This window comes from Pteropus medius, unplaced genomic scaffold, assembly GCF_902729225.1.
Source record: "Pteropus medius unplaced genomic scaffold, Ma_sr-lr_union100, whole genome shotgun sequence".
In the NCBI taxonomy this organism is placed as follows: domain Eukaryota; kingdom Metazoa; phylum Chordata; class Mammalia; order Chiroptera; family Pteropodidae; genus Pteropus; species Pteropus medius.
Genome location: NW_024342467.1, coordinates 15027683 through 15047420, shown reverse-complemented (window position 1 = coordinate 15047420; position 19738 = coordinate 15027683). Strand labels below are relative to the sequence as shown.

Genomic DNA, 19738 nt, shown 5'->3' with positions numbered 1-19738 from the left:
CCACGTCTGCCTCCCTGCAGCTCCTCAAACACAACAGGGCCTTGTACTAGCAGCTCCCGTTGCCTGAAAACTCTTTCTCCAGATCTCGCCAGATCTTCCCTGACTACTCCATCTGAAAGATGAAACGCATGCTATATCCACTCACCCAACTTCATCTTTCTTTTTAGCACTTACTGCTATATGATGCATTATATATTCACCATTCGTATAGATTTTTGTCTGCTGGTTCACTGCCATATCCTTAGAACCTGGAAGTGTTCTAGCTAAAGAGAGCAGAGGCATGCCTTTAATAATGTACTGTGTTGGGCTACCACATGGCCTTCTCCAGAAGCCCTTCTGTAATAAAATCTCCCGAGAAATATATCGAGTGTCTAATATCTTACTAAGATTGAGGCTCTGGAGAAGTAAGAGAAAGAGCGAGAAGTCTGGCTAGGAGTTGGGGGAAGGAGGGCAGAGTGTGTGGTAGACAGAACAGTACTGAGGGAAGGAAGGCAGCCCTGAGTTCCTCTGACAGGCACTGTGGTGGAACAGAATCTGCTGGGAGGAAGAGGGGCACGAATTAAAGGAATAAAAGAAGCGTGACGGTGCCCGAGACAAGCTTGGTCTCAGTCACAATTTTTGCCTAAGCTCAATTCTAGAGGAAGCATTTTCAACCAGCATAAGGGGAAGGAGATTCAGGTCTTCAGAGTACACATTTCTCTTGCCAAAAGATGGGTCATGTGTTTTTTTTATAATCATAAAAAAATCCACAGCAAACAAATGTCAAACAATAGGGGATGGTTAAGAAATTATGGTCCAGCAGCTCGCTGGAACACGATGCATAATCATAGTTTTAAAAACTATGTAGCAACATGAAAAAATGTCTGTGGTATAGTTTTAAGTGAAGAAAGCAGAATTTTAAAATGTGTCTCTGCCCTGATTAAAACTATTTAAAAAGTATGCTCGCCTCTGGACAAGGTATGAAAAAAATATAAAAATGAAAAGTCAATGATTCCTTATGGTTGTGAGATTCTCTGCGATTTACTCATCCCACCCCATTTTGGAATTTCTAAAACATTATTGCAATAGTTTTTAAGCTATAGAGACATCTATCAATATACCTGAAGAATCCCTCTAGGCTGAATCTCCCAGGAACACTCGCCAGATATCAACCATCTTATGCTGGTAATAGAAAGTTCGTGACAAAGAAAAACGTTCAAGTGCCCCCGTAATCAATTCACTCAGGATTAATTAACCATCTACCATGTGTAAGGGACTAGGTTTTATGAGGAGAATCAAAACTGAGCAAGCGTCATTTCTTGCTGTTATGGAGCTTATAATCCAGGAGAGGGGATTTATGGCAAACATGCAAATAATCTCAATAGAAGATAATTTTTAATAAGAAAAAATATTAACAAAGCACTAAGAAATTAGTTTTGCCTTCAGTTGCTGGTTTGGGAGATTGGGAGATGAATGTTTCCACAGGCAAGTGAGGTGTGGGAGGGAAGGGAGTTTCGGACCAGGACGAGACCCTTTCCAGGGGAGAGAAGCATAGGACATGGAAGAGAGGCACTGAACACAAACAAGAGTTTACTGTGGGCCAGGCTTAAATGTGGGGTAAATCTGTAGGGATGCTGGTTGGGCTTAACCTAGAGGCCTTAAAACAGATGCTGGTGAAGGCTCTTGAGCAGGAGAATGAGATGTTCGAAGACATCAAGTTGAAGGATTCATTCAGGAGTCAAAAAGCAAAGTGTGAGCTCTTTCCTTTTTGAAGCTAGTTCCAAACCCCAACCTCTCCATTGACTGGTTTTGTCACACTAAATGGTTTGTCCCTTAACCCCTGAGCCTCATTTTCCTTATCTGTGAAGAGGGGTAACTCCAGCTTCTCGGTAGGTTAGTAATGAAGGTGGGTACGGTAAATCAAAGGAGTCAATATTGATCAAGGCTCATTAAAGACTCACTGAATAAGTCTGTTCCCCTTTAATCCTCAGCTCACAGTAGGAATTGGTTCAGGAGGAGACAGGGCAGAAGGACAAAACTTGCAGGACATTGCTCGAGAGGGGTCTAGAGAACTTGGCAATGGCATGTTCATGATGGCCAAGGGAATAGGCAAAGTCAGTGATTATCATGAAGGTTCAAACTGGGAGCCAAGAGAATGACGGTGACCCCCACAGAAATGAGTATGTCACAAGGAGAAAGGATATGAGAATGTTAATATTTGAACAACTTGAAAATGAAGAAACCAATCTTGATATATTCACGCCCAATATGTAGGGAAGTTGTCGGATCAAAACACCCCATTTGCCATCTATTCTAACTAAATTTAGCATCCTATATTTTCCTCCATGATGTGCCATCTTTTTTTAACAGCTTTATTGAGATATAATTTACACACCATACAATTCACCCACTTAAAATGTACAATTCAATGGCCTTAAAATATTCAAAGATTTGTGCAACCATCACCACAACCAATGTTAGGACATTTTTATCACCCTAAGAAGAAAGCTTAGTCATCACCCTTAAGTCCCAGCCCCACCCTCAGGTTTAGGCAAATGCTAATCTACCATCCGTTGCCATGGCCTTGCCTATTCTGGACCTTTCATGTAAATGAAATCATACAATATGTGGTCCTTGGTGTCTGGCTTCCTCTTCCTAGCACAATGTTTTCAAGGTTCATGCATGTTATAGCATGTATCAGTACTTCACTTTTTTATGACCAAATGATATTCCACGGTATGGATATACCACATTTTGTTTATCCATGCATCTGATGGACTTTGGGTTGCTTCCACATTTTGACTGTGGTGAATAACCCTGCCATGATCATTCATGTACAAGTTTTTGTAAATGGAGGTTTTCATTTCTCTCGGGTGTACACCTAAGAGTGGAATTGCTGGGTCATAAGGTTTAAGTTGAACTGTTTGAGGAACGGCCAAACTGGTCTCCAATGTGGCTGTACCATTTGACAGTTCCACCGGAAACGTATGAGGGTTCCATTGTCTCCACATCTTCATCGACATTTGTTATTGTCTGCCTTTTTTAGCATAGATATCCTAGCGGATGTGAAGCAGTATCTCAGTGTGGTTTTGATTTGCATTTCCCTAATAGCTAATGATGTTGAACATATTTTCATGTGCTCGTTTAGTCAGTTGTGTGTCTTCTTTGGAGAATTTTTATTCAGATCTTTTGCCGATTTTTATTTGGGTTATTTGTCTTTTCATTATAATTTTAAAAAACAGAATTTTGCCTTCCGTACTTTCATTGTGTAAAACAGAGGTAGCACATAGGCAAAAATTGTCCTAGAAAATCAGATTTTTTCTCTTCCTGCATTAAAATATCTATGTTCAATTTGTATGTGTGTTGTGTTATGGGAACTGGTGGCTTTTATCCTTGTCAGTAAATATTAGCACATCAAAACAATGATTGTTAAGCCTGGCAGGGTGACAAACTACAGTTGTATTTAATTCTTTGTTCTCAAGGTTAAAAGTTGGTGCTGCCCTTTTGGCATTGCTCTTTCACAAACCCTGGGGACAAATTCAAGGCCAAACCAAGGTCAATGCCCACATTAGCAAATTCATTAATCAGTGCAGTATGTATCCATCTATTTCAAAGTATAGCCTTTTCTTTTTTTTTTTTTTTTTTTTTTTTTTTTTTTGGCTGTGTTTCGCTGGCTTTGTCTATACCAGGTAGCATGTAGACAAATGTCTCTCAATAGTTATTCCAAATAAACTTATTTCTGGGGTTCCATTGCAAGTTTATTTTTAAAAAGAGCTAAAAAAAAAAAAAATGTCTGGCTACAATCTACATCATTCCCAATCTGTCAGCTCCTGTGGGGTCCCACTACTGCTTGCCCTGGGCGCTGCCTTCTTGATGGGCAGACCTACTGTTATGGATTGAATTATGTGCCCTCAAATCTCTAGTACCCTAGAATGTGACCTGATTTGGAAATAGTCTTTACATAGTTAGTCAAGTTAAAATGAGGTCTTTAAGGTGGATCCTAATTCAATATGACTGGTATCCTTACAAAAAGGAGGGAATTTGGACAAAGAGATAGGTACACATAGAAGGAAAATGATGTGAAGAGACAGGGGGAAGACAGCTATCTGCCAGCCAAAGAGAGAGGCCTGAAATAGATTCTCCCTCACAGCTGTCACAAGGAGCCAACCCTTCTGACACCCTGACTTTGGACTTCTAACCTCCAGAACTGTGAGATAAAATAAATTTCTGTTGTTTAAGCCACCCAGTTCGTGCTATTTTGTTACGGCAGCTCTAGAAAAATAATAGGCCTGGCCATGCCCTGGACCCCCTGAGCGCCATAGCTGTGGCTGCCTTGGGGTATGGGTGCCTCTCTCTCTGGAGAGGGTACTCTCTGACAGAAATTATCAAAACGAATGATCTACAGCTTTTAGTTATAGTTTCTCTTTGAGATTTTGTTCATAGTTATTTTCCGTTCCCTTCCAAGGATTCAGACTTGAGCATACAGGGCACTGGGCCAGAAACCCTGCCCTCCTCTCCCACCACAAAGAACAATCCAGACCCATCACTGGGTCAGGTTTATCCTGCCAAGCTCCTTCTTCCCTTAGAATGAGTATACTCCTCTCCCTTGCCCTCCTCTTCCAGTCAGTCCCCTAGTCATTCTGATCCTATCTTTTAAATGGCTTTTGAATCTGGCACTGTTGTAGCCCAAGCAACCATCACCTCTCGCCTGGACAACCACTCCAACCCCCCAGCTGAGCTTCCTGTCCCCAGACTTATACCCCTCACTCCCCACAGCATTCTATTGCAGTGACTTATCTGGTGTCTCCCCTACCAGTAAGTTCTGTGAGAGGGGGACTGTATCAGTTTTTGATCATGTATCCCTAGTACCTGGCACTTAACATGTGCTCAGTAAAAGTCTATTCACAAAGGAAAGAAGAGCAGGCGGGAGGGAAGGAGAGAGGAAAAGAGACAGGAAGTTGAGGTTTATATTCCTTTTCGTAAACTGCAAGGTTATTTTTTTTTCACTGATATCAATTGAGCATATTCTCGCACTGAGAAAGGCAATCAAATCAATACAAACTGAGATGTTCAAATAATGCCAAATGGTGTGTTTCTTCAAATTAAATGACAGAGTTTTCTCTACACACGGCCCATCTAGATCCAAGCTGATCTCTAGGAAAGAGGCATTCGGTGCTGTGTGCCTAGCTGTTGTCTTCCCTGGATTATCTGACACGTCCGAAATGCATCACACGCCCATCACCTGTGCACGGGCCTGAAGTACTAAAGTCTTCTCTAGAGTTTTGCTCCTCTCATGAAGGCTAATTTTGAACAAGTGGTCTATGCATTCTGTTTCTGCATCTAGGGAATGCCTACAAGCCAACCTTATCCCTCCTTTAAAAAAAAAAAACTGTGCTAAAATACATATAACATTTGATTTGTCACGTTAACTATGTTTAAATGTATAGTTCAGTAGTATGAGTACATTCGCACTGTGCAACCAATCTTCAGAATCCCCTATTTTCTTAAAACAAACATTAAATAAATAAAACTGTGTAAAGGAATAGAAGACTTTCTAAGTCGACCTCCTAAATATCAACTAAATGTTAAATAAAGATAAAGCATCCATTTGCAGCCTTCTTTTTAAAGGTACTACAGTTTCTATGCTTTAGAAAGAAAAAAAACCACACTTCCTGAAAAAGCGTAAAAATGAAGCTTGGGTTAAACGGTTAACTTGACTTAAGAAAGTCCCTTCCATAGGGCATGTCAAGTAATTATGTGTAATTTTTTTTCTCTCTGATTTTTGTGAGTGCTTCTGAAGTACATGAAAAAAAAAAAAAACTAAAAAAAACTGTACTTCTCTGCCAGTGCTGCCTTCATCCAATGGGCAGACATCACTGTTTTGTTTTGTTTTCTTAATGTTTTGAATGGTTTGGAGATTAGCATGGGTATTTAGCAAAAAGTACGATTTCAAATTACATGCTGCTTCATGGTGCCAAAACACTGTGCGCCATCATCTCTGATGACGTGCACTAGCACAGCACTACGAAGGGTGGTTGCCAGTCATAGGGCTTTGCAAAGCTGGAAGATGAAATTGTGAACCATGTGTGCTTAGACAGGCCTTACTAGAAAAGAAGAGTGTCTTAAATATGGTTTCAATTTTTTTAACCTAGTAATATATTTTAATCAACAATATGTGTACCTAAATCAATTGTGACAAATAGATTTGCTCAAAAGGAGGAATAATTTATCCATGGGCATCCTGAAAAAAGATGATAATCACATTTACAAGTATACATGCTAATAATACTCTGGTCCCCATTGGCCAAGGTTTTTATTTACATACAAGCTTAGCTTAACCACCATAACCACATAAATGTGTGGATGTTAAAATTGCTTTAATTTTAGTATAACGCTTAGAAAGGGATCCAAAGTAATCCCTCTCTGGCCCTGGTCACAGATTGCATTATTAATCATGGCTGGTATCTCACCATTGAAGACACAGAGATGCAGACAGAAACTGCAAATGGCTAAGTCCACACCTAATTATTATTAGGAGAAAACAAAATCCAAATACTCAAAAGCAGATGGCTCCAGGCCCAGTATGAAGGCAGTACCTTGGTATAACAAGAGCTAACATGATTCATTAAAGATAATTCAGGAGCTAATACTAGAGTCCATCTTGCTCGGTGAGTGAATACCTAAAGCCCCTCACTTTCAATTCCCAAAAGAGCTGAACAACTAACAACTTACATCTTCCATCTCATTGCCTCTCCACAAAGTCCTCTGACAGTCACCACAAAGTAGCCTGAGAGAGTTTCCCTAGATACCACCAAAAACACAGGCTTGAAAAAAAAAACAGATGTCCCCATGAAACCTTTAGAACATATTCCATGTTAAGAGGTTGGTATTACACACACACATTTGTTAATCAACCCAAGTACACACAGCCTGAAGCCGGAACGCAAGAGTTATTAGCGGAGAAACCATGTAAGTGCAAATAATGCATGGAAAGGGCATCAGAAAGAATGTTATTTACAAATTCAAAGACCAATGCAATAGCATACACAAATGGAAAATTCCCACCTAGAGGCTACCCAGAGTAGTGCTTATGTTTGGGCGCTAATACATGTGAGCTCTTTTCTCACGCCAACCACCCTTCTAATCAACAAACACGATGCCTAGCCTTGTCGATTCCTCAACTTCTCCACCTAAAAAATAGAAATTAAAGTCGTGTTTTAATGAATGGAGGTTAAAATTCTTCCAATGAATGACATTACAGAAAACACAAATATGACCACCTCGAAATGTAGAAAAATGTGTAATTCTGTACCTAAAAATGGCTTAAAGTCATGTTTAAAAGCACGTGGTCCAACAGACAAGTACTTGGAAAGAGACTGCTATGGGGATAAGGAGAGAGGTTCGGGGCGAAATGACTCATGAATGCGGGAGGGCGGAGGCTCTCAGCAGCATAATGTCACTAGGACTGTCCCTGAGACCTCTCCTCCTTTTCGCAAACAAGGTTGTTTGTTGACTTCAAAAGATGGGTGAGGAGTTTGGAAATTATCATTATTATTTTTTTTATTTTGTAGTTCTTTGCATCTTTTAGTGCATGCACAGACTAGTTTTTTAAAACGATATTGGTTTTGTTTTTTTTTTTTAATTATTAAAGGAAAACATTCCGGTGTGCAGAATTGAAAAATATTGATTCTTCTAATATTTTAAAGGATGACAAATAGAATGAACACTTGAAGTCTAGCGGGTGATAATCAACATCTTGACGTGAGCAAAGGGCAAGTTTGATCTGTGCAATGACACAAAGCTTATTAAAAGCTTAGAGGAAAGAAACACAAGGGGACCCAGATGTCTCAAATGGAGTCAGATTTTCCCTCCCAAAACAGCTAATGGCAAAGAGTATCTGGGGCAAAGCAGACTAGCAAAATAACTGAAATGTGGCAATCCTGACCTTTTCCAAAATGGAGGGTTCCTAAGAGGCAAATTTTCATGCAAATCAAATCATAAGATTTTTGAGGGGAGTAAACCATTTAAACCATCCATATTTGAAACTTATACAAAACAGAGCTCATCTGTGATACAAAGAATTCTCTTCTAGATGATTCAATCTGTACATCTTACATTTCATTCATTATATTTTATGTATGTTTTATAGTGCACAGCACACATGTAACAACCGCTTGCTGCCCTTGAACTCTGAATGCTACACTGCAATCCCTTTCCTGAAATAGAATCACAGAATATTAGAGTAGAAGATTCCTTAGAGATCAGTTAGAATTGCAGTTCTCAACCCCGGCTACACTTCAGAAACACTTTTGGGGATTTAAAAAGTACAGAGGCCCAGCTCCGAGCCCATACCAATTAAATCAGAAGGGGCGGCGGGAGGTGATATCAGTATTATTATAATAAACTCCATAAGCAGGTTCTCTTGGGCTGCCAAGATTAAGAACATTGATGCAGAGCACAGATTTTCATTGCTTGATGCCACTGTCCCTGGTTTTATGTGGCTCCTGGGCACTTGATGCGACTAGTCCAAATTGTGTGGTAATTGTAAAATACACACTGGATTCCAAAGATTAGTAGCCCCCCCCAAAAAAAATGCAAAGTATCTCATCAACATTTTTATATCGATTACATGTCGAAATGATAATATTTCAGATATATTGGGTTAAATAAATTTTATTAAAACTAACTTCACTTGTTCGTTTTCACTTTTTTTTTTTTTTAATGTGGCTACTAGAACATTTAAAATTACAGAGACAGCTTGCTCTTGTGGTTCCCACTATCGAATGGTGCTGGTCAAGACCAACGCTCTTTTATTACAAAGGAGGAAACTGGAGCAGAGGAGCATAATGAGTTCAGAGAAGCAATCTGGGGGTCCCCTCTTCCAGTCGTAGGCTTTTCCTTTTGCCATAAGCCACACTGGTGCAGAGCTAGGAATGGCAGAGTCCATGATGCCATCAATCAGATTTCGAGCCTTTCTCTTTTTTGTCTTGCTAATTGTTTCTCCTAAGACTCGATATTAAAGTCTATTTCCTTTTTGGAAAAATGTCCCCTCTCCATTGTGCACACGCTTGAGATTTGTTATTGTAGGGTTACTCGTGAAAGCAGAGTAAATAGATGGATGTTGAAAAATAAGTCTAGAAAAACGTTAGCATAAGGAAAATGCAGAGAATGGATGATGGAAGGATTATTAAGGCTTTTAAAATGTAGATAGTGCTAGCCTGTGAATCTTTTATCATGTTGTTGTTTAATAAGTAACCCTTGAGACCCTCAGCATTCTGAGAGCCATCTTCAGCACAGCATCAGTCCCAGCTCAGAATTTAGAAGTTTGAGCGTATAATATTGTCTTTCTTCCCAGCAGGACTGTTTTTCTGGACAATGTTGTCATTGCAATGAGTTAAATCAGGCTCTTTCTGACTGCGCCCCACGTCATACCTAGGTACCCTGGTGGAAGTGAAATTTATCATCAATACCTTCTGCCCTCTGGTGCCTGGATTAGTACCTGGTCATTCAGATGCCAAAGAGCATCATCGCCTACTTTAAGAAAATCTTGTTTTGATAAAGTGAAATGGTCCTACCAGATCTGGCAAATGGAGATAAAATACATTTCTTCTAATTCGAACAAAAACAAAGATGCTTTTTGTTGCATGTGGTTCCACCCCCACCCACCCTACCACTACCCCGCCTCACTCCCTTGGGAAGCGGGCAAAGAGAAAATTTCATAAAACTGGTCGAAATGTGTTATATTTGAGAAATCAGGCAACACAGGGGCTCCTTGGTATAATAAAAGAATAAAAGAGAACCGAATTCTGATATAAAGCCTTCATGCAAAAAGCTGGAAAGGAAAGCTAAAAGCTAGGCCAAACCACACATACAGTAGATGCATTCAAGATTTCTATTGAGATACTGTTGTTCCCCATCCTGAATAAAGCATAACCTAAATGTCATCTTAAATCAAATGTCTGGTGCTCTAGAGCCCCCTGAGTTGCATGTATGACTTCTATTAGCTATGATTAGTCAAGTTTTGCTAGTCAAACCACAAAGAGCATACTTCCAGACTCAACTCACTTCTACGTAGTAATATTCACCTCTAAACCCTCTCATTCATATACACCAACCTGGAAAGATAATATGTTACAGATGGAACCTGGGCAAAAGTACATCTGCCAGAGTGAAAATAGCACTTGTTGCTCTATTCGACAAAAAGAAAGATCATTTATTTTAACTTTAAATAATTTTTCGGATCCCTTCCTCAAAGATGATGAAGAAAAAACAGGAAGTAAAAGTTACTGCCTGATTCTGAGACAGTCTTTTAGACCATTTTTTGTTCTGCCTGGTTCTTAGTCTCAAATGAAATCTGGATGGTGTAGTTTTACAGGGCACGTCTAATAATAATGGCGAATAAGAAGAATGCCCTTCAAATAAGGAGGCCAATGTTAGAAAAATTACCATTGCATCTGTATAATATAAACAGAATAGAAACTACAGGTTAATGGTCAGGGCATTCATTGAAAAGATCTGATTTTAAAAATTGTCTTTGAAAGGTTAGTGATCAAAAGACTTGAAAAGAGCAAAGCACCCAAAGCCATAGGTTATGTTTTATTTGTGACAAAGGCATTTATGGTCGCCTGGCTCATGAAAAGAGAACCCAGCCTGGAGACAGGGGCTGAGGTTCTAAGCTCAGTTTGGCGCTCTTCAGCTCTGGGCCATGGGTGAGCCAGGGGTCGCCACCACGCCTTAGCGTGAGCAGGTTGGTCCATGAATGAGAAGACCTCCCCCAGCTACAAGCCTTTCTATCCCACCAGCAGAATCCCTAGGCCAAAAGGAAACTTTTAGTCTCTAAAATTAGTTCGAGCCAAATGCCAACATGGTAGTTTTCAATCCTTGTTAATTTTAGGGTAGAGATTAGAAATGTAAACCTTGAGGAAATAGAGGGAAGCAACTAAAATACGTATTTTTAAAGTGTTAAATTGATTCTGATCTATTTAGCAGAAAAGATAAGTGGCCAAGAGAGTGAGCATGGAGGAAAGAAATATGGAAATGTCAATGTAACATCTTCTACATTCAGGAATTTATCCTAAATGTTATGTTTTATTTTAAAAGTTCCAAAGTTTCAATAAGAGCTTCAAAAATTTTACTCTTGTTTCTGGAACAGTGTCATTATAACCCAGAAACTTGTAAAAGCAAGCTCGCTTGTGCTCTCTCTCCCTCCCTCCCTCCCTCCTTCCCTCTCCCTCTCCCTCACCCTCTCCCTCTTTCTCTCTTTCTTATGTTAAATTCATGATTTGTGATTTCCAACAATGAAATACTAATGGATCCTCAAAAAAACACTAATTGCCCATTTTTTTCCTAATTACAAAATGTAGGAACTCTTTAGTGAAAACATTAAACATGATGTCATTTTTAAACTGCCAGGGTTTCTCTTTAAAGCAATGCTACAAAATAGATAGCTTATTTAGTTTACAAATAGCAACACAAAAAGGTTCTTTAAGTCTGCTTAGCATATCTGAAACTACTTTTCTCACATTTAAATATTTGAGGCTACTTCCCCCCAGTTTATTACCTTATCTCAACTGCATAATTTTCTCAAATAGGATTCAGAGAAATAGTCCCAGATTTAAAATTTTAAACACTAATTTATAAAAGCATGGGTTGATTCCCATAATACAGCTGGTAGTCAAACTGGACAAGATAATGAATTGACTGAGATCATTGTTCCATCTTCATCCAAGAAAGCTGCCTCTAAAATAAGATCTTAAATTGCTGTAGAAATCCAATTTGTAAGAAGCAAAAGAAGCATATAGATGGGAAACACCAGCATGATCACATTAATTTTGTGACTAACGGCAATGCTTTGAAGTGAAGAAGAAAAGATGACAAAAGTAATAAGTCCACTCAAATCCCCAATTTTATTCTAATAACACAACTAGAAGGAAACCAACTACAAATACAAAGTTCTCATCTTGGGGATCCAGCGGACATCACCCCCCGGCCCCTCCCCCTCCCACACACACACACACAAAATAATTTTCAGCTAGTTACTAAGAAGCAAATTCCAATGCTAAGGAAATACTATAGGATGGTGATGAAAATTATACCAAGAACTCAGGAAACCAGGAACTTGACCTCAGTACAAACAGCCATGGAAAGTCCATGATTGATTGGTTTTGAATCTGCAGGTATGGGAAACTGACAAATAGTGTAATGAAAATCTTCAACTTACTGTAATTGAAAAGCTATACAAGAAAAGTCTCTCTGACAAACTACCATTCATTTAACCACCTAGTCAAATAAGAGCTGCAACATCACTAAAATATAGAAAGAAAGGCACAGTTTCCACTTTTTTGTGAGAACGTTCTCATAAACTATTGGCTCATATATAAAATACATAAAGTCACGACCGTCTTCTAATTTACAGGCAATTTATGGATATCGGCAATTTACATTCAAAAAACAGTTGCCTTAAAGATACTATCAAGTGAGCAAACTTGTTTACTCTGAGTAAAGTTGAAAAATAAAAATCATTATAAATCAGTCAGGATTTTAAAATAACAGATTTATATAAAATGCTACAAAGGAAAATGAGAAAATTTATAGAGAAGCACAGATGGGTTCTTTTACTGTTTTCTTTTTAAACTTTAAAACTAAAGTAATAGTTGATATTTAATCAATAGCATCCTTCTTCAGGAGAATACACATTTAGATTTGAATGTGGAAAATGTTTTTGTTTTATTCTTAATTTTTAGGTTTCTTATTTAAGAATCCCTTCCTTATTAAAATTTAAGTACTTACTAAAGTACTTAAAAGCTCATGGAATAAGGGAATTCTTACCTGACATATTATTTAACGAGCTTTGTAGCTCCCCTACTGCAGTTCACATCTTCATAAACGTTATTTTGCCCAGGAAATAATGGTCTTATTCACACACACACACACACACACACACACACACCGCATTTCCACACAAAATGCTACCAAGTCCCAGGAAACTGACAAAAGCAACATTAAAATTCAGTGCAAAGTTAAGAATCCCATTTCTGAATTCTATCTATGAAAATACAAGATTGGCCTCATTTAACCAACTGCAAAGCTCCCTTTCTGCTTAAGAAGCATCATAAACATCATCTTACCATTATCTGTAGAATAAAGTCAGCAATGTGTCGCTTCCTGCAGTTACCAAATCAAGTTTTTTCTTCCTTTCTTTCTAGTAACTTCTTTTTCACCAGCAAGATTATGAAGAAATAAATCTGAGTATTTGCCTCAGTATTTCAGACCACAAGATTGTAAAACTAGTCGTAAAAAAAAAAAAAAAAAAAAAAAAAAAAGAACAGGTCTGGTATTTTACAATCACTTCTGCAACTCAGAGGTACCTCCTGGACTCGCGTACCTCCTTTCCTCCCTCGTTCTCTACGTTTCTTTTAGTAATGAGACTAATTTTTCCAGTAGCCTTGAACTCCCTTGATTTAACTGACATGGAAAATGTGACTTAAAACTTGCAGGACTGTCTAGCCTCCAACCCTACACAGAATCAACTTTGTTGTAAGTGTTGAAGAACACCTCGCAAGCAGCTACTTGCTTGCTTAGACTCCTGCACTGCACAACACAGAACACCAAATAACAGTGCGCCATCTAGTTAGCAAGCTGCATTCTCCAGTCTAGAAGGGGGGACACCTTCAAACCCTGGGAGTTAAGGACTTGTCAGGGTTCAGCTGCTCCAATGGTCCAATTGTTTATTTAAATTAAAAAAAAATATCGCTACTGAGATAATCCACATCTAGTGGATATGGGAAAATTTAGGTTATAATGGCACTACAAACTTTTACATCTAACTTTGATTTACAAGATAAAAGCAAGTTTTAAATTAAAAGGGCTTTCTGTTAATAGAGCTTATTATTCTGAAGACGGGAATGATTTTCTTCGAAAGTTGTCCCTGGGTGCATGCCTATTATCTTTGCTGTTCCCCTTCCACTAATGAGCATTTATCTAAAGAGCCTGTTAATCCTCTGATGTGTGCTTCTGGTCAGAGGTAACAGTTTGAATAAAACCACTAATCACTGATCACTAAATCACTGATCATTAATCACACTCTCCAGTGTCAGTGACCTGGGCCATTTTTTCCTTTAGGTCTATGCTTCACAAACAAGAAGTTTAACATTTTAGATGCACATGTATTGTGTGGGGGTTATATACTATTTTATCTGTAGATGTGAATAAATAATAAATACTGCCTCAAACTTGAGGAAAGATTGTCAATTAGACCCCAGACAGGAGGTTCACAAATGCCTACTCTGAAGCATGATTTTCGCTTTAAAGAAAGTAGATCTGATTATAACAAAACGTGTTCTTCAAGAAATTCCCACATACTCAGAATATAAATTTTCCTTTATTTAGCTTTCGCCCATTCCAAATCAAAGAGCACCCAAATCCTTTGCCCCCTCCATCCAAACCCTGTTTTAGTAATTTTTTATTTGATTTCTGCCACACACACCTCCCAAGAGTTTTTACTTTCACCCCTTAACCATGTCACACACAGTGTTTTCATTTCAACTGCCAGATACGGAGTTCTGACTCAATTCAATAAGGTATGTATTTAACTCGTTCTTTAAATACAGAAACTTACGGTTAAGAAAAAGAAAGTAACACACTCAGCAATTCATTGTATGGTACTTTGGGTTTAACGACTCACATTCCCTCACTTTGGAAATGAAACGTTTAATCTTGATCCTTTCAGCTAAATTTGATTTAGTCAGCATCCTCACTCCTTCCCTCTCTGCTAAGAGGTTGGAGAAAGGCGCTATGTAAAATTAAGAACTTCGTTTGCAGTGGGTGTGTTGTTTTCCCAAGTCACCACAGGGACAGAGTATTATCATAACGTCTCTAAACATTTCCCAAGATGCCTTTTCTATCAGGGCTGAGCATTTTCGCCCTGGGGAAGAGGGCTTGCTGGTGCCTTTCCTAAATAATAGAAAACGGCAGATTGTGCCTGCGCTAATCAGGTACTCTGCTCCCCCAGACATCAGAAGCTCTTACCCACACTCCAGGGACAGTGAGCGCCCCAGGGAAAGCAGTAAAAGGCGGAGGCGGGGCCAGAGTGATAACCGTGTGGGCGGGAGAGGGGGTGGAGAAGGAAGGGTCCCAAGGAGAGGGCAATAAAGATGCCCAGGGAACTGGCGATTGTACAAGTATGTTGGGGGCTGCGGGTGGAAAGCAGAGTTGCTTTGTCAGCATTTCTAAGCCCCCGAACCCTTGAGTATCTGAAGCTGTTAATCAAACACTTATTGGCCTGCAGAATGACGTAATGGACCTGTATCCAGCCTTTATTCCTTGACACATGTCAGAGAGGGAGGGAAAAATAAAAATCAAACACACTCTGCTCTGCGGACTCTGACAACAAAATATACAAGCAACCCACTCCAGTTCCTGGCCTTGGACAAGCATCGAGTGGGGGCGGCATCCGTTCAGGGCAAGTTGGGGAGGGGTGGACCACGTCTGGGGTTTTATCTACCAGATAACACCCCCCCCCGCCCCCCGCCCCGCCCGCCGCCGGGAAATAACTCTATGGCAAAGCAGCGGCGGGATGCGGCCGCCGGGAGAAAACATCTCCTAGGTTCCTGCGCGTGTCTGGCCCCTCTAAGAACTTTGTGAAAAGTTTAAGCGGTTCCGTGGAGAATCTGTCGTAGAGGAAGGCTCCTCCGCCGCCTCCGAAGATCTGCCGCTGCGCCGCCGCCGCGGCAAAAGCGGGAGCTGTCATTTGGGGCAGCGGCGGGGAAGAGGTTCTGATGCCAGCGAGCACCGGACGGAGGCAGGAGGTGGCTGGAGGCGTGAACGCGAGCAGAGCCTCGCCACTCTCAAGCCTTCCGCGCCTGGAGCGAAAGCCAGTGCCCTCCAAGGGTGACGTCCCCTGCCCGGGCGCTTGCGCCCACCAGCTGCGGCCGGCAGCCGTGCGGGAGAGGTGGCAGCAGCAGGCTCGGCACCCCGGAGGGAGCGAGCCCCCCGCGCGCCCGCCCGCCCACAGGTGACCCGGCGTCCTCGACGCGCCCGCTGGAAGTTTGCAAACTTTCTCCGGGGGTTCCGCCGCATCACCGGGAAGTTGGGGACGCGGGGAGAGGTTCCTGGCTCGCCGTCTCCGCTGCCGCCGCCGCTGCCACCGCTTGACCGCACTTCTGGAGGCTTCCGCACCTTGCCAGGTCTCTGGAGGCAAACACACACCCCCGATTCATAACTGTTCCCCGTGTCAGGGAAACACACGCGCGCTCCCACACACGCACGCACGCCGGGCGGACACAAAGCTCACTCCACGTTAGCATCCCTCCAGTGGCACGGTGCGGTGGCCACCGGGACGCGCTCCGGACGGACACGCCGTGGGGTCTCTGGGGTAGCCTCAGGACACAGCAGAATTCCACAGTCCAACAGCATTTAGGGTCAGACTTCCCTCTGGTCCGCCAAAGTGTTTACAAACACAGATCACCCTCCAAAAAAAAAAAAAATGCATCGCATCTTCCCTACTCCTTGCCCTGTGACCTGCCCACTGGACCAAGTAACCTCGCGGCTGCTGCCGAGAACCAACCCCTGCAAACAAGTACGCTCCCGAGATGGCTCCCTCGGCAAGTGCAACAAAAGTGGCTAAATGCAAAAGCCCCAGAAGTGGCCGAGCAGTATTTTTAGGAACTTACCAAACAAGTGTGGAGAAGACAAGAGCGGAGCCCGGGTGAAGGGACCACGTTGGACTGAGCAAAGATTACAATACATTCTATTTAGAGTGCATTACATCACCCCCCCGGTGACGTCACGTGGGATTCCTGAACTTCTAAATCATTGCGGTCCGCGGGGGAGGGAGCGAGGGGCGGGGCCGGCGCGCCGAGGGGGCGGACCCCGCCCCGGCCCCGCCCCAGCCCCGCCTACGAGCGGACCCTGGTGCACCCGCCTGGGAGCGGCGGCAGCAGCGGCGACCGCGCAAGCAACAGCTTGCAGAGCCCAGCGCCGTGTGACACGGCTCCCTGACATTAGTGGTGTGAGTCAGCTGGGAAACAATCCTCAGGGTTTCAGACAGGACCACGGAGGAGGCACGGACACGGGTTCTCCGGCGAGGAGGGCATGGTAGCATTTGAAAGGTGTGGTGGGAATGGGGGGAGAGGAAAAGTGGGAAGGGGTTTCCTGAAAGGTGCGGGAAGAGACTTTCTGCAAACAGAAATGCAGGACACTCCTCCCTTCCCCCACCAGCAGATGTCCAGCTCCTTTTCGCCTGCGACAGTCGTGACCTCATTACAATGTTCCCTGCATTTCGGCTTCTCTGGGCACTCACCCTACACCTCATTTAACCGCCCCCCACCCCACCTCACCACCAAGGGGGGGTATCATCACTGACAGGGTCCACACATGGACTACACAGACCCCCGCCCTTTTCCAAGACCCCTGCTTCGTGCTTCTGAGAAGCTGGAGGTAGAGTTGCTCCTGGAAGAGAAAGGTGAATCACAGCTAGAGCCAAGTGATGAGCCTGATTTAGACTCAGCGTCAGAGCCGGAAGGACCCTTGGCGAACCCTTCCAGAGCCTTAGCCTGTAACTCGCCCAAGCTCACAGGCTGGCAAGTGGCAGAGCCAGAGCCAGAAGGCAGGATCCGGGCGCCTGGTCTGCAGTATCTTCCTGACAACTCCCTGAGAGGAGGAACCTGGCATTTTCAACATCCGCCCGTCACCATCACCATCTCCAGCTTAATTTCCACTCAGATGTTCTCTCCCTGTGAGGCTGACTCAAAGGGAAGGCTAAATTCCAACTGATTCTAGATGACTGCTGTCATCCTTGCAGCAGCTCGCCCTTCACAGAGCACTCATGCCCACGTGAACTTCCTGGATTCTCACCACAACCCAGCCGAGAAGTAGGGCAGGTGTTATAATTATCCCCATTTTACAGGTGAGCAAAGGCAGACTCCAGAAGGTGAGGGGGCTGGCCTGAAGTCACTTGAGCAATTGGTGGCACTGGCACCACCCCAACCCCTGTTTTTAAACCCCGAATCTCAACTGGACTCATTTCTAGAACCAAGCATTCCCTTCTCTTGGGTTACTAATGGTTAGAACCTCTGCTAAGGATGTGTTGGCTAAGAGTTGGAGCTTTGCTTAGGAACCGTTTAGCCCCCATTAATAAACAATAATTATTCCTGACATTTATATAGCATATGACATTTATATAGCACCTCTCATCCGAATGCGTCATAACCATGACTGTGCAGTTTGCCAGAGAATCATGACTGGACTGGCTAGACATTGTAAAGCTTTGCCTGGATTGTTACATACTTCTGAGCTGGTCTGACATACTAAATGGAAGAGCTTTGTACTTCCTTCCTGTTTTTAAGGGTTTAAACAATTCCCTTCCCTTCAGTGTTCTGGGGACCCTGGGCACTGACGACTTTTCATTTCTCACAGTCTTATTCGGAACTCACCGCTGAGTTTTCTATTTGTTCTTTTCTACACGTAGCCCTGAAGAAACTTGCAAAAGAAGAGTTCCAGTCCTAACTTGAATCTTCACTAATAAAACTTTAAACATGACAGCTCAATTACCTGGGTTTACAGACGGAAGCAATAGCTTACTGAAGAACAGCCTCTTTGCTCACATTCTCCCTTGATTAGCAGGACAGCCTTTTCCACCTAAAGGAGGTATTTACCTCCTTCTCCCTCAAAGAAAGAGTGTGAGCCAGAGGAGGAGCAAACTTGAGGCAGAAAAGGGTTTACAGCTTGACAGATCAGAGCTCAGTTTGAGAGCTTATATTTTTTCTGACAGATCAGACCAAAGGAATAGAGTAGAAAACAGAATAAGCGAAGCTGAGGTGATAATCAAAATATTTAAAAACCTGGAAGTAGTTAAGCAACGTGTAAATTTAAAACACTGAATCCCCAATATTCTCTAAACAGAAGCATATAGATATGAGTTTTAATGCAAGTAGTTCATCAATTTCTAATAGTATCCAAATCATTTGTTCATCTTTAAAAATTATCGCTGACCTTTTGTTTGACATCATGTCACTAAGTAAACAATGCCCCTGTCTGAGCCATGGTTCACATAGGCATACATGTGCAACTTTGCCAATGACTTCTCCAATTACTTGATAATCATTAGATTACCAAGAGCCTCAATAGGTAGATAATTTCTCTTAATAACAGCAATATTGTTCATGGTGCTTACTCCTTTCTCAGCTTCTGCTGAACTGAAAGCAATTTCATTCAGAATGTTTCTAACCATTGCATTACAGACAATTTTTTACATATTCCAGATCTCTATTACCAACTAAGTCATATACATTAAAAAAATTTTTTTTAGTATAAATTGAGAAGAAAGGTAGTATTTACTAATGTGGACTCTAATGTCAGGCTGCTTGAGTTTAAATCATGGCTCTGCTATTTGAGTTTTAAATAACCTCAGTCTTTTCATCTATGTAATGGAGATAGTAGTGATAATTCTAGTGACTCAACTGAGTTAAGACATGTGCTTGGCACAAGACAAATATTACGTAAGTACTTGCTTGCATTTTTATTAATGAGAGTAATGTGGCTAATGCCATGATAGGAAGACATTCAGTGATTTTAGCAAACGTGACCAAATAAATGTAAAGAGAACCTATTCTCCCAGCCCCACACTAACCCCTACATGCACCATCTGTACCAAGGAGACTGTCATCTGTCAAATTATGCCAACAGAGCCCAGATGTTTGTGGACTGGAATTCCTGCATGCCTCATGCTCACCCAGGCTCTTCCAGGATCTCTCAGAGACAG

General features: G+C 41.8%; 1 protein-coding gene across 3 annotated transcripts in view; it reads right to left on the bottom strand.

The window, feature by feature from the left end:
- Positions 1 to 16738, bottom strand: part of CREB5 (cAMP responsive element binding protein 5) — a 379921-nt gene extending 363183 nt beyond the window's left edge. For all 3 annotated transcript variants that reach the window (XM_039862624.1, XM_039862622.1, XM_039862623.1), the window contains exon 1: positions 16650 to 16738. The gene's annotated coding sequence lies outside the window, so the exon portion shown is untranslated. The remainder of the gene's footprint in view (positions 1 to 16649) is intronic.
- Between the last annotated feature and the right edge of the window lie 3000 nt (positions 16739 to 19738).